Source organism: Oncorhynchus kisutch, linkage group LG29 (assembly GCF_002021735.2).
Source record: "Oncorhynchus kisutch isolate 150728-3 linkage group LG29, Okis_V2, whole genome shotgun sequence".
NCBI lineage: Eukaryota > Metazoa > Chordata > Actinopteri > Salmoniformes > Salmonidae > Oncorhynchus > Oncorhynchus kisutch.
In genome coordinates, this window is record NC_034202.2 from 6,038,892 (window position 1) to 6,052,608 (window position 13,717).

Below are 13,717 nucleotides of genomic sequence, written 5' to 3' on the forward strand. Positions count from 1 at the left end.
TTGTCACATACACATGGTTAGCAGATGTTAATGCGAGTGTAGCGAAGTGCTTGTGCTTCTAGTTCCGACAATGCAGTAATAACCAACAAGTAATCTAACTAACAATTCCAAAACTACTACCTTATAGACACAAGTGTAAGGGGATAAAGAATATGTACATAAAGATATATGAATGAGTGATGGTACAGAGCGGCATAGGCAAGATACGGTAGATGGTATTGAGTGCAGTATATACATATGAGATGAGTATGTAAACAAAGTGGCATAGTTAAAGTGGCTAGTGATACATGTATTACATAAAGATGCAGTAGATGATATAGAGTACAGTATATACATATACATATGAGATGAATAATGTAGGGTATGTAACATTATATTAGGTAGCATTGTTTAAAGTGGCTAGTGATATATTTTACATCATTTCCCATCAATTCCCATTATTAAAGTGGCTGGAGTTGAGTCAGTGTGTTGGCAGCAGCCACTCAATGTTAGTGGTGGCTGTTTAACAGTCTGATGGCCTTGAGATAGAAGCTGTTTTTCAGTCTCTCGGTCCCAGCTTTGATGCACCTGTACTGACCTCGCCTTCTGGATGATAGCGGGGTGAACAGGCAGTGGCTCGGGTGGTTGTTGTCCTTGATGATCTTTATGGCCTTCCTTTGACATCGGGTGGTGTAGGTGTCCTGGAGGGCAGGTAGTTTGCCCCCGGTGATGCGTTGTGCAGACCTCACTACCCTCTGGAGAGCCTTACGGTTGTGGGCGGAGCAGTTGCCGTACCAGGCGGTGATACAGCCCGACAGGATGCTCTCGATTGTGCATCTGTAGAAGTTTGTGAGTGCTTTAGGTGACAAGCCGAATTTCTTAGCCTACCACTGTTGTGTCGTCCGCAAACTTGATGATTGAGTTGGAGGCGTGCGTGGCCACGCAGTCGTGGGTGAACAGGGAGTACAGGAGAGGGCTCAGAACGCACCCTTGTGGGGCCCCAGTGTTGAGGATCAGCGGGGTGGAAATGTTGTTGCCTACCCTCACCACCTGGGGGCGGCCCGTCAGGAAGTCCAGTAACCAGTTGCACAGGGCAGGGGTCGAGACCCCGGGTCTCGAGCTTGATGACGAGCTTGGAGGGCACTATGGTGTTAAATGCCGAGCTGTAGTCGATGAACAGCATTCTCACATAGCTATTCCTCTTGTCCAGATGGGTTAGGGCAGTGTGGTTGAGATTGCATCGTCTGTGGACCTATTTGGGTGGTAAGCAAATTGGAGTGGGTCTAGGGTGTCATGTAGGGTGGAGGTGATATGGTCCTTGACTAGTCTCTCAAAGCACTTCATGATGATGGAAGTGAGTGCTACGGGGCGGTAGTCGTTTAGCTCAGTTACCTTAGCTTTCTTGGGAACAGGAACAATGGTGGCCCTCTTGAAGCATGTGGGAACAACAGACTGGGATAGGGATTGATTGATACAGTATATATTACATTACACACACACACTTTTAGCATAGGCTTTTCTTTTCTGCAAAAAGCATCCCACTCTAAGCTACCTAGCCTATAGCTTCGATGCAACTCATTGTGGGAGTCCTTTGGGACATTTGGTTGATGCGGGAGTCCCAATGTCAGCCTAATGTCCCAATGGACTCTCAGAATGTGTTGCATTGATGCTACAAAAAAAGGGGAGGGCTATCAGCTGATCATAGCGAATGCAAATGATGGAAATCAGCCAACTAGTTAGCTAGCTACCTGCCAGCTAGGCTTTTGTAACAATTTAACTCTTTACTTGTGATTGGAGTTTGGTCTGCTGCAACATAGGTGTTATTTTCTCACTTAAAAACAATCGAATTTAACCCTTCCCTGACTTTGAGAGACAACCATGAAGATACCAACTAACACTAAGCTCCCTTAGATTCCGCTTGTGCTTCTGCTTATTTAATTAATAATGCTACGAATCTGAAAGGGCATTTTTCTCCTAGGTGGGCAAAAGGGCAGTGCTCAGTCACCCCTAGAGCTCTGTGCATGTGCCTGCTGTGCGTGGACTATCCTTCTGTGCCCCAACAAATGGTGAATTTCAATTGTGTAAGTGGAAGGGTACAGGAAAGAGCACCTTCCTATGAAACACAGACTCAACTGACTCTTCAGCCTTTTTCAGGATTTTTAAGATCATTGTCTTTGTGTTTTAATAGTTGACAAATTAACACACACACAGAGTATATATATTTACACACACACGTTTGTTTTACTATTCTTGTGGGGACCAAACAATTGATTCCCATTCAAAATCCTATTTTCCATATCCCTATCCCTAACCCTAACGCTTAACCGTAACCAACCGTAACACCAAACCCCTAACCCTGACTCCTAACCCCGTACCCATAACCCTAACACTAAGTCTACCCTAACCGTAACCCTAACCCCTAAGCCTAAAATTGACTTTTTCCTTGTGGGGACCGGTGGAATGTCCCCACTTGGCCAAATTTTCCTTGCTTTTCTGCTCATTAGGAAATGTGTTGATGATGTTGTACCCCAATAACAATTTGGACATAACCCATCCAAAAGTCCTGGATGAATGGAGATATCCGTACCATGCTTAGAACCCGTACTGCAGCAGAACAAGCCAAGATGACGCTGTGGCACACAACACATACAAGGCAAGTAGGTACGAGCTACGGAAATCCATTCGGGATGCAAAAAGACAATACATACTCAAACTTGAATTGATGTTTGAAAACTCAGTCTTGCGACGCATGTGGTAAAAGGCTATCTCGGACTACAAAGGCAAATCCAGCTGTGTGGTGCCCAACGATGACTCCCTCCCAGACGACATTAACACGTTATTCTTGCTTCGAGGCAGACGATGCCGAGCCATCCAGGAAGACTCTCGCTTCCCTGGACGACCAGGTGCTTTCGCTCTCCGAGGCTGACAGAACACATCGGGACAAGAGGAACACCTATGTACTGTGCTTTGACTACAGTTCAGCATTCAACACTGTTGTTCCCTCCAAGCTCGACAACAAGCTCAGAGCCCTGGACACCTCCATCTGCAACTGGATCCTTGAGTTCCTGACGGGCCGCCCCCCAGGTACAATATTTGTATTTGTATTTATTAGGGGTCCAAATATATTAAAGCACTCACATTACATATACGACAAAATATAAAACATCATGTAACATTAACATTATTACACCAGTACATATCTACAACACAAAATGTTTAAAACCACCATACAACAATATCACAATGTGTGTGTATACATGTGTCTGTACCTTTGTTTGTGTCTCTTCACAGTCCCTGTTGTTCCATAAGGTGTATTTTTCCCTGTTTTTTAAAAGCTGATTCTACTTCTTGCATCAGTTACCTGATATGGAATAGAGTTCCATGTAGTCTTGGCTCTATGTAGTAATGTGCGCCTCCCATAGTCTGTTCTGGACCTGGGGACTGTGAAGAGACCTCTGGTGGCATGTCTTGTGGGTTATGCATGGGTGTCTGAGCTGTGTGCTAGTAGTTTAGACAGACCTCTGGTGGCATGTCTTGTGGGGTATGCATGGGTGTCTGAGCTGTGTGCTAGTAGTTTAGACAGACCTCTGGTGGCATGTCTTGTGGGGTATGGATGGGTGGCTGAGCTGTGTGCTAGTAGTTTAAACAGACCTCTGGTGGCATGTCTTGTGGGGTATGCATGGGTGTCTGAGCTGTGTGCTAGTAGTTTAGACAGACCTCTGGTGGCATGTCTTGTGGGGTATGGATGGGTGGCTGAGCTGTGTGCTAGTAGTTTAAACAGACCTCTGGTGGCATGTCTTGTGGGGTATGGATGGGTGGCTGAGCTGTGGGATAGTAGTTTAAACAGACCTCTGGTGTCATGTCTTGTGGGTTATGTATGGGTGTCTGAGCTGTGTGCCAGTAGTTTAGACAGACCTCTGGTGGCATGTCTTGTGGGTTATGTATGGGTGTCTGAGCTGTGTGCCAGTAGTTTAAACAGACATTTCTGTACATTCAGCTTGTCAACACCTCTTACAAAAAAAAGTAGTGATGAAGTCAATATCTCTTCCACTTTGAGCCATGATAGATTGACATGCATGTCATTAATATTACTTTTATTAATGTGTACTTTTAAGGGCCAGCCGTGCTGCCCTGTTCTGAGCCAATTGCAATTTTCCTAAGTCCCTCTTTGTGGTACCTGACCACACTACTGAACAGTAGTCCAGACGTGACAAAACTAGGGCCTGTAGAACTTGCCTTGTTGATAGTGTTGTTAAGAATGCAGAGCAGTGATTTATTATGGACCGACTTCTCCCCATCTTAGCTACTGTTGTATCAATAGGTTTTGACCATGACAGTTTCCAACCCAGGGTTACTCCACGCAGTTTAGTCACATCAACTTGCTCAATTTCCACATTATTCATTACTAGATGAAGTTGATGTTTAGTGAATGATTTGTCCAAAATACAATGCAAATATTATATATATTATAATATACAAATATTTAGGACTTACTTATTCCTTGCCGCCCATTCTGAAACTGTTGCAGTCATTTCAGTTGCTTTAGTAGCTGACATGTATAGTGTTGAGTCATCCGCATACATAGACACACTGGCTTTGCTCAAAGCCACTGGCATGTCAAACACTATTTTTTTTCTCCAGAGATTTACTAAAAGGTTGGTAATAGGCTGATTGTTCGGCTATTTGAGCCATTAAAGGGGGCTTTACTATTCTTGGGTAGCTTTAGCTTCCCTCCAGGCCTGAGGGCACACACTTTGGTGAGGGTAGGTAACAAAACATACGCCACGCTGACCCTTAACACGGGGTCCCTCAGGGGTACACCCACGACTGCGTGGCCGCGCCCGACTCCAACACCATCATTAAGTTTGCTGACAAAATGACGGTGGCGTACTGTAGGCTACTGTGTGTTCTTCCGGGCTGAACTGTCCTTACAGTGAGAACACACAGGAAGAGGCATATTCACACTTCACAGGCTTCAGTTAGCATGAAGAGGCCCCTACTGGACCTCATGACCTCAGCTAGAAAGTAATATACCGCAACATGAAGGGTATACACACAAATAGGCCAAAATAGGGAAGTTGACCTTTCAACTGTTATATATTGTTCACTTACTTTACAATACCTACCAATACAGACCTAATGTCATCCAGCCGGTTCTCTCTCAGCAATTGAGACAGGGGACAAGGTTAATAGATCTGACCTGTTCTATGTACACACTCACTGTAATTCATGGGGGTTATTTTTTGTTTCCGTTTAAGTTTCCGTCTTGTTACTATCAAATCAAATGTATTTATATAGCCCTTCCTACATCAGCTGATATCTCAAAGTGCTGTCTGTTTCTTGTGTGTGAGAATGCATGTTTGATTTTGTTAAACAGGTTCTGTGTGGTCATTCTTTGGCTGATTGGTCTGGTATTTTAAAACATGAGCATGCCCTATCGAAGGTCGTTGCTTGGTCCGATCAGCTATTAGTCCCAAACCTTTTTTAAAATTTTTATTTCACCTGTTTTTAACCAGGTAGGTCAGTTGAGAACAAGTTCTCATTTACAACTGTGACCTGGCCAAGATAAAGTGAAGCACTGCGACACAAACAACAAAGTTACACATGGGATAAAAAAATTTACAGTCAATAACTGTCACGCCCTGACCTTAGAGAGCCTTTTTATTTCTCTATTTGGTTAGGTCGGAGTGTGATTTGGGTGGGCATTCTAGTTTTTCTATTTCTTTGTTGGCCGGGTATGATTCCGAGGGAGCTGTCTATTGTTGTCTCTGATTGGGGATCATACTTAGGCAGTCTTTTTTCCACCTTTAGTTTGTGGGATCTTGTTTTTGCATAGTTGCTGTCTAGCACTGCAGAACTTTATGTTCGGTTTTGTATTTTGTTGGTTTTTTCGGTGTAATTTAAAATAAAGGAAAGATTTACGCCTACCACGCTGCCCCTTGGTCCAATCCATCTTTCAACGAACGTAACGAATAACACAATAGAAAAATCTATATACAGAATGTAGTAAGAAGTAGGCCATAGTGGTGAAATAATTACAATTTAGCATTAACACTGGAGGGATAGATGTGCAGATGATGATGTGCAAGTAGAGATACTGGGGTGCTAAAGAGCAAAAAAAATAATAATATGGGGATGAGGTAGTTGGGTATGCTATTTACAGATGGGCTGTGTACAGGTACAGTGATTGGTAAGCTGCTCTGACAGCTGATGCTTAAAGTTAGTGAGGAAGATATAAGACTCCAGCTTCAGTGATTTTTGCAATTCGTTCCAGTCATTGGCAGCAGAGAACTGGAAGGAAAGGCGGCCAAAAGAGGTGTCGGCTTTGGAGATGACTAGTGAAATATACCTGCTGGAGTGCGTGCTACAGGTGGTGTTGCTATGGTGACCAGTGAGCTAAGATAAGGCGGGGCTTTACCTAGCAGACTTATAGATGACCTGAAGCCAGTGGGATTGGTGACGAATATGTAGCGAGGGCCAGCCAACGAGAGCATACAGGTCACAGTGGTGGGCAGTATATGGGGCATTGGTGACAAAACGGATGGCACTGTGATAGACTTCATCCAGTTTGCTGAGTAGAGTGTTGGAAGCTATTTTGTAAATGACATCGCCGAAGTCAAGGATCGGTAGGATAGTCAGTTTATGAGGGTATGTTTGGCAGCATGAGTGAAGGAGGCCTTGTTGCGAACTAGGAAGCCGATTCTAGATTTAATTTTGGATTGGAGATGCTTAATCTGGGTCTGGAAGGTGAGTTTACAGTCTAACCAGACACCTAGGTATTTGTAGTTGTCCACATATTCTAAGTCAGAACCGTCCAGAGTAGTGATGCTAGTCGGGTGGGAGGGTGCGGGCAGCGATCGATTGAAGAGAATGCATTTAATTTTACTACCATTTAAGAGCAGTTGGAGGCCACAGAAGAAGTGGTGTATGGCATTAAAGCTTGTTTGGAGGTTTATTAACACAGTGTCCAAAGAAAGGCCAGATGTATACAGAATGGTGTCGTCTGTGTAGAGGTGGATCAAAGAATCACCAGCAGCAAGAGCGACATCATTGAAATATACAGAGAAAAGAGTTGGCTCGAGAATTGAACCCTGTGGCACCCCCATAGAGACTGCCAGAGGTCTGGACAACAGGCCCTCTGATTTGACACACTGAACTCTATCTGAGAAGTAGTTGGTGCACCAGGTGAGGCAGTCATTTGAGAAACCAAGGCTGTTGAGTCTGCCGATAAGAATGCGGTGATTGACAGAGTCGAAAGCCTTGGCCAGGTCGATGAAGATGGCTGTGGCGGTTATGATATCGTTTAGAACCTTGAGCATGGCTGAGGTGCACCCATGACCAGCTCGGAAACCGGATTGCATAGTGGAGAAGGTACAGTGGGTTTCGAAATGGTCGGTGATCTGTTTGTTAACTTGGCTTTCGAAGACTTTAGAAAGGCATGGTAGGATAGATATAGGTCTGTAGCAGTTTGGGTCTAGAGTGTCTCCCCCTTTGAAGAGGGGGATGACCGCGGCAGCTTTCCAATCTTTAGGGATCTCAGACGATACAAAAGAGAAAAGTTGAACAAGCTAGTAATAGGACAATCTACTAACTTGATTCCAGTCAGTTGAGAAGGGCCGATATCTTAACACTTCCATATCATACTTTCCATTAGTAAGTCATTTCTAACTAAAATGTGGTTTCATATAAAAGGAGATCACATACTTGGATAAGGTTCTGAGAAAACCGAAACCTTAACACAGAAATGTCCCTGTTTAGTGTGCTCTACTCTCTTCATTGTAAACTCAAAACTGCTGCACTTGCTGACAGGGGAGAAGTAAAGAAGTCACTTGCTGACAGGGGAGAAGTAAAGAAGTCACTTGCTGACAGGGGAGAAGTAAAGAAGTCACTTGCTGACAGGGGAGAAGTAAAGAAGTCATTGTAATTCAGCTTTTTGTATTTTTGTTACTGTATCTGATGGTCATTGTTGATTGGTGGCAGAAGTTGCCCGAAAGCACCTTTTTGAACAATGTAAATATACTCATTTTGGGGTGGATCTGGAATGTTGCATTTAGAGGCACATCTCACAGTGTTGTAGTTGCGGGTTAACGCAAGTAAACACAGTTTTTCGGCTTTTTCTTTGCCAAACAGTTTACCCACCTTTTGCAGAAGAATGCATTGAAAGTATAGGAAGAGTTACTTTTTCACCATGCCCGGCGATCGGAGTTTAGCCACCTATTTGTTTTTACCACTACATCACTGACATGTGAAAATGTATAGGGTTCATTTTGAACACTTCTTCATTTTGAACCCCTGTCTAAAAATGGTGGTCCCTGTACAGCATACAAGAAGAGAGGACCCTCGCTGAGTTACTCACTGAAACTAAACTCATTTCTAAACTGATTTGTGCTAAATTAGCAAAAGCGTGTGTGTTTGTGAAATTCCCCACCCAAATACTGTACTTATCAACCTGGAAATCAGTGTCATGTGTAGGTGTCTAAAAGATCATGTAGCAAGATAAGTGGGTTGTTGTTAGAAACTGCTGGTCTTTCTTGAGAACAGGATATCGTAACCTTCTGAAGAGTTATAACAGCTCACTTTGAAGTGTACACCATAATGCCAACGCTTTTAAGAGAGCATAGTCATCTTCACATATCTTATTGATGATGGAACCTGTGATGGAACTTATAAAATCTTCCTAATGACTGTAGTTAGTTTGTAATTTCATTTTTTTTTTCAATTGTGGAGAGAGTATGATTAAACTATAAACCCAATGTGTGATTCAAAATGGAGGGAACATGGTAAGACAATAAGATTCCAAAATACATTTCCTTCTCTGGCTAATGAGGAAAGTGAGTGAGGAAAATGTGAGGTCTTATGTTATGCATATGAGGATTTACTGATCATCTTTAGGAGATTACTGTAAAATCAACACTCATAACTCAGACTATTAATACAACTAAAAAGAGGCCTGCATAGTATACAATATTTTTCAATCTTACAGTTTATTTAGCAAATGTACTAAACTCTAATTATTGTCGGATTTTGTACATAAACTTAGAAAGCACAAATAAGTTGTTCATATATGTGTCTACATAGAAGAGAACTAAGACAAAACTGTGAAATAAGTTAACAGTGCATTTGGAAAGTATTCCGACCCCTTGACTTTTTCCACATTTTGTTAAGTTACAGCCTTGTTCTAAAATTGAAATTATTTTAAAATGGATTAAATAGTTTTCCCCCTCAATCTACACACAATACCCCATAATGACAAAGTAAAACTAGGTTTTTAGAAATGTTTCCATATTTATAAATAGAAAAATAAATGAAATCACAATTACATAAGTATTCAGACCCTTTACTCAGTACTTTGTTGAAGAACCTTTGACAGCGATTACAGCCTTGATTCTTCTCGGGTCTGACGCTACAAGCTTGACACACCTGTATCTGGGGAGTTTCTCCCATTTTTCTCTGCAGATCCTCTCAAGCTGCACAGCTGTTTTCAGATTTATCCAGAGATGTTCGATCTGGTGTCTGGGGTCTGGCTGGGCCACTCAAGGACATTCAGAAACTTGTCCCGAAGCCACTCCTGCCTTTGTCTTGGATGGGTGCTTAGAGTTGTTGTCCTTTTGAAGGTGAAACGTCGCCGCAGTCTGAGGACCTGACTAGTCTCCCTGCCGCTGAAAAACATCCCCACAGCATGATGCTGCCACCACCATGTTTCACTGTAGGGATGGTGCCAAATTTCCTCCAGACGTGACACTTGGCATTCAGGCCAAAGAGTTCAATCTAGGTTTCATCAGACCAGAGAATCTTGTTTCTCATGGTCGGAGAGTCCTTTAGGTGGCTTTTGGCAAACTCCAAGCGGGCTGTCATGTGCATTTTACTGAGGAGTGGCTTCCATCTGGCCACTATACCATAAAGGCCTGATTGGTAGAGTGCTGTAGAGATGGTTGTCCTTCTGCAAGGTTCTCCCATCTCCACAGAGGAGATGGGAGACCCAATCCTCGACCCAATCCTGTCTCGGAGCTCTATGGACAACTTCTTAAATCTCATGGCTTGGTTTTTGCTCTGACATGCACTGTCAACTGTGGGACGTTATATAGACAGGTGTGTGCCTTTCCAAATCATGTCCATTCAAAGGAATTACCACAGATGGACTCCAATAAAGTTGCAGAAAAATCTAAAGGATAATCAATGGAAACAGGATGCACCTGAGCTCGATTTCAAGTCTCATAGCAAAGGGTCTGAATGCTTATGTAACTAAGGTATTTATGTTTTCTATTTAAATACATTTGCAAATTTCAAAAACCCTCTTTTTGCTTTGTCATTATGGGGTATTGCATGTAGATTGAGGATAAAAAAATTAAATAAACATTTTAGAATAGGGCTGTGACGTAACAAAATGTGGAAAAAGGGAATTGGTCTAAATACTTTCCGAATATTTATTTTAATTTCCGAATGCACTGTATTCACCCCAGTGATCAAAATTGTCTGTCTTTTCAACCAAAAAGTATTGTGCTCATAGGGTGTTTGTTATTTCCTTTCAATTCATGTCCAATTAAGACCTATTAACAAGGTGAGGGGAGTTCCTAATCCCAACCAATCAATTACCTTAATTGATCAATCCAATAGAAGGTAGGAGTGAAAACCCATCTGGGTCCTCCAGGAATTGAGTTTGACACCCCTGTCAGAACTGGTCCCTATCACTCATGCTGTATTTGGCATTATTCTCTTGGTTGACACTACACCCTAGTGGACAACATGATAGTACAAATGTCAAGAAGCAGGCCATTGAGCATTGCACCATAACACAATATTCAATATGACAAATAAATACATATCTCTCTTCACTTCCTCAGAAAGGGGGAAATCACAGGTAAATGGAAAAATAACATGATCATAGTGCTGTGAATGATAGTATGGATTCAATAAATACATCTACATGGATGAAATAAAAACCAAAATCTAAACGATATCATTGAGTTGTTATGATCATTACTAAGCACCAAAGGAGGTACATTACAACAAGCCAGGATCTTTGCCTCAGCAGGATCTTAAATGAATTGACAGGAAATAACAAAAAACAGCATGTGAATACTTTTTGGATGAAAAGACAGTCAAAAAACAATGAAAATATCTCTTCCAACCAATTTTGACCACTGGGGTAAATACAGGGCATTCAGAAAGTATTCAGACCCCTTCCCCTTTTCCACATTTTGTTATGTTACAGCCCTATTCTAAAATGGATTAAAAAAAATATGCCATGCTGATCCACAACACGGGGGACCCCCAGGGGGGGGAACACTCCCTGTTCACCCATGACTGCAAGGCCACGCACGACTCCAACACCATCATTAAGGTTTGCCGACGACACAACAGTGGTAGGCCTGATCACCAACAACGATGAGACAACCTATAGGGAGGTCATAAACCTGGCAGTGTGGTGCCAGAATATCATCCTCTCCCTCAACGTGATCAAGACATAGGAGATGATTGAAGACTAAATGAAAATGAGGACAGAGCACGCCCCCATTCTCATCGATGGGGCTGTAGTGGAGCAGGTTGAGCACTTCAAGTTCCTTGGTGTCCACATCACCAACAATCTATCATGGTCCAAACACACCAAAACAGTTGTGAAGAGGGCAAGACAACGCCCATTCCCCCTCAGGAGACTGAAAAGATTTGACATGGGTCTTCAGATCCTCAAAACTTTCTACAGCTGCACCACCGAGAGCATCCTGACTCGTTGCATCACCAGTTAACATCAGTTAACTGCTCAGCCTCTGACTGCAAGGCACTACAGAGGGTGGTGCTTACGGCCCAGTACATCACTGGGGCCAAGCTTCCTGCCATCCAGGACTTCTATACCAGGCGGTGTCAGAGGAAGGCCCTAAAAACTCCAGTCACTCTAGTCATAGACTGTTCTCTCTGCTACTTGCATGGCAAGCGATACCCGGAGCGCCAAGTCTAGGTCCAAAATGCTTCTTAACAGCTTCTACCCCCAAGCCATAAGACTCCTGAACAGCTAATCAAATGGCTACCTGGACTATTTGCATTATCCCCCCCCTCCCCACCCCCCATATTTACGCTTCTGCTGCCCTCTGTTTATTATCCATGCATAGTCACTTTCTCTCTACCTACATACAGTATTACCTCAATTGCCTCGACTCTGTACCGGTAGCCTCTGTATATAGCCTCGCTTCTGTTATTTTATTGTTGCTCCTTAATTGTTTATTTTTCAATTTCTCTTTTTTACTTCAGTTTATTTTATTAAATACTTTCTTAACACTTATTTCTTAAAACTGCATTGTTGGTAAAGGGCTTGTAAGTAAGCATTTCACTGTAAAGTCTACTATTAGTAGAAAAGGCCCATGGAGTTGGTGGAATAATCCTTTAATTCATTGCCATTTACTCAGCTGGGCCAGGGGCGCTTTAATTAGGTCAGGTGGAAATGTCAGACAGATCTCAACTCCATAAAAGGAGGAAATTGCCATCGCCTGATCTCGCTGCTTTCTCTTCCTTAACTCCATCTGATCCAGAAGTTCTGTGCGTCCATGAATCCACGTAAATCGACCGACTTTTACCTTTCATCTGAATTATCTGTGGCGATCAGGAGAGTGGGCCATTCAGTTACTGTTTATAGTTATTACCGCGGAGCGCGTCTTGGAGCGCAGCTTCAAACATATTGTGTAATGTGAATTGTCAATGATCACGGCCCTACGGATCCTCATAGGCCAATTATGCAATCGATATGGTTCATGTGTATTGAAATGAATTATATGTACACATGAAGACAATTGAAAGAGTGAAATGAGAAACGTCATTGTTTGCTCACTGATTGACTTTGATCATGGGGATTATAGATTGTATAACCATTCCCTGTTTGTATTCTTTTATGATAAATAGTTACTAGCCTAAATGACTCACGGATGATTACTATTGACTTCTTAATGAACTGGACTGTTGAATTCCCTAAATTATGTTAATAATGAATGATATGATTTGATCTTTGATTATGAATTTGATTGGATACATGTTTGTTTCCTTTGTGATGCAGCACAGACTACTCAGTAAATATACCACTTTATGGTTAAAGGAATTCCTGCCTCAGTCTCATCCATTCCTCTGTCACCTGACACGTGACCACCTGTTCACCTTCACTGTCAGTCATCCTACCTGTCCAGCTACCCACACAGATTCCACTAATCTTTCAATGGTCCTTCGAGCAGGATGATGACTGAACCAAAGACAGGTGAAAAGGAAATGGAGGCAGAGAGGGAAGAATTGTCTCCACTGCAAGGAAGAAAAGAGGAGGAGAGAGCAGCTGAGGGAAAGGTCTTGGAACAAAGGAAATATCCAGGAGCTAAGCCTAAAGCAACAAAGGCTTCATCCTCAACCACCAGCAGCACCAGAAGAACCAGGCAAGAACCTGGTTATCTTAAGGATTATTTGGTCGAGTTTCCGACATCAAAGGGCAAGCCCACCAGAGCTCAAAGTGTTGATGGATCAACTAGACGTTTCAGCCATCAACCATCCCCTCTGAGCCAAGGACCGGAAACTGCTTTGGAGCAGGAAAGTGGTCTACATGAAGAACCTATGGAGGAGAACTCCCACCGCACAGGTCGACCAGCTTCCTGAGGCAGGCTCCGCTCACCCCTTAACTAATGGGAAATCGTCGAAGCACTCTAGACAGAGTGGGAGTTCGACCAGTGGATACCCCTTTGGAAGTGGCCATGGCAGCCGCCATTCACTAGCC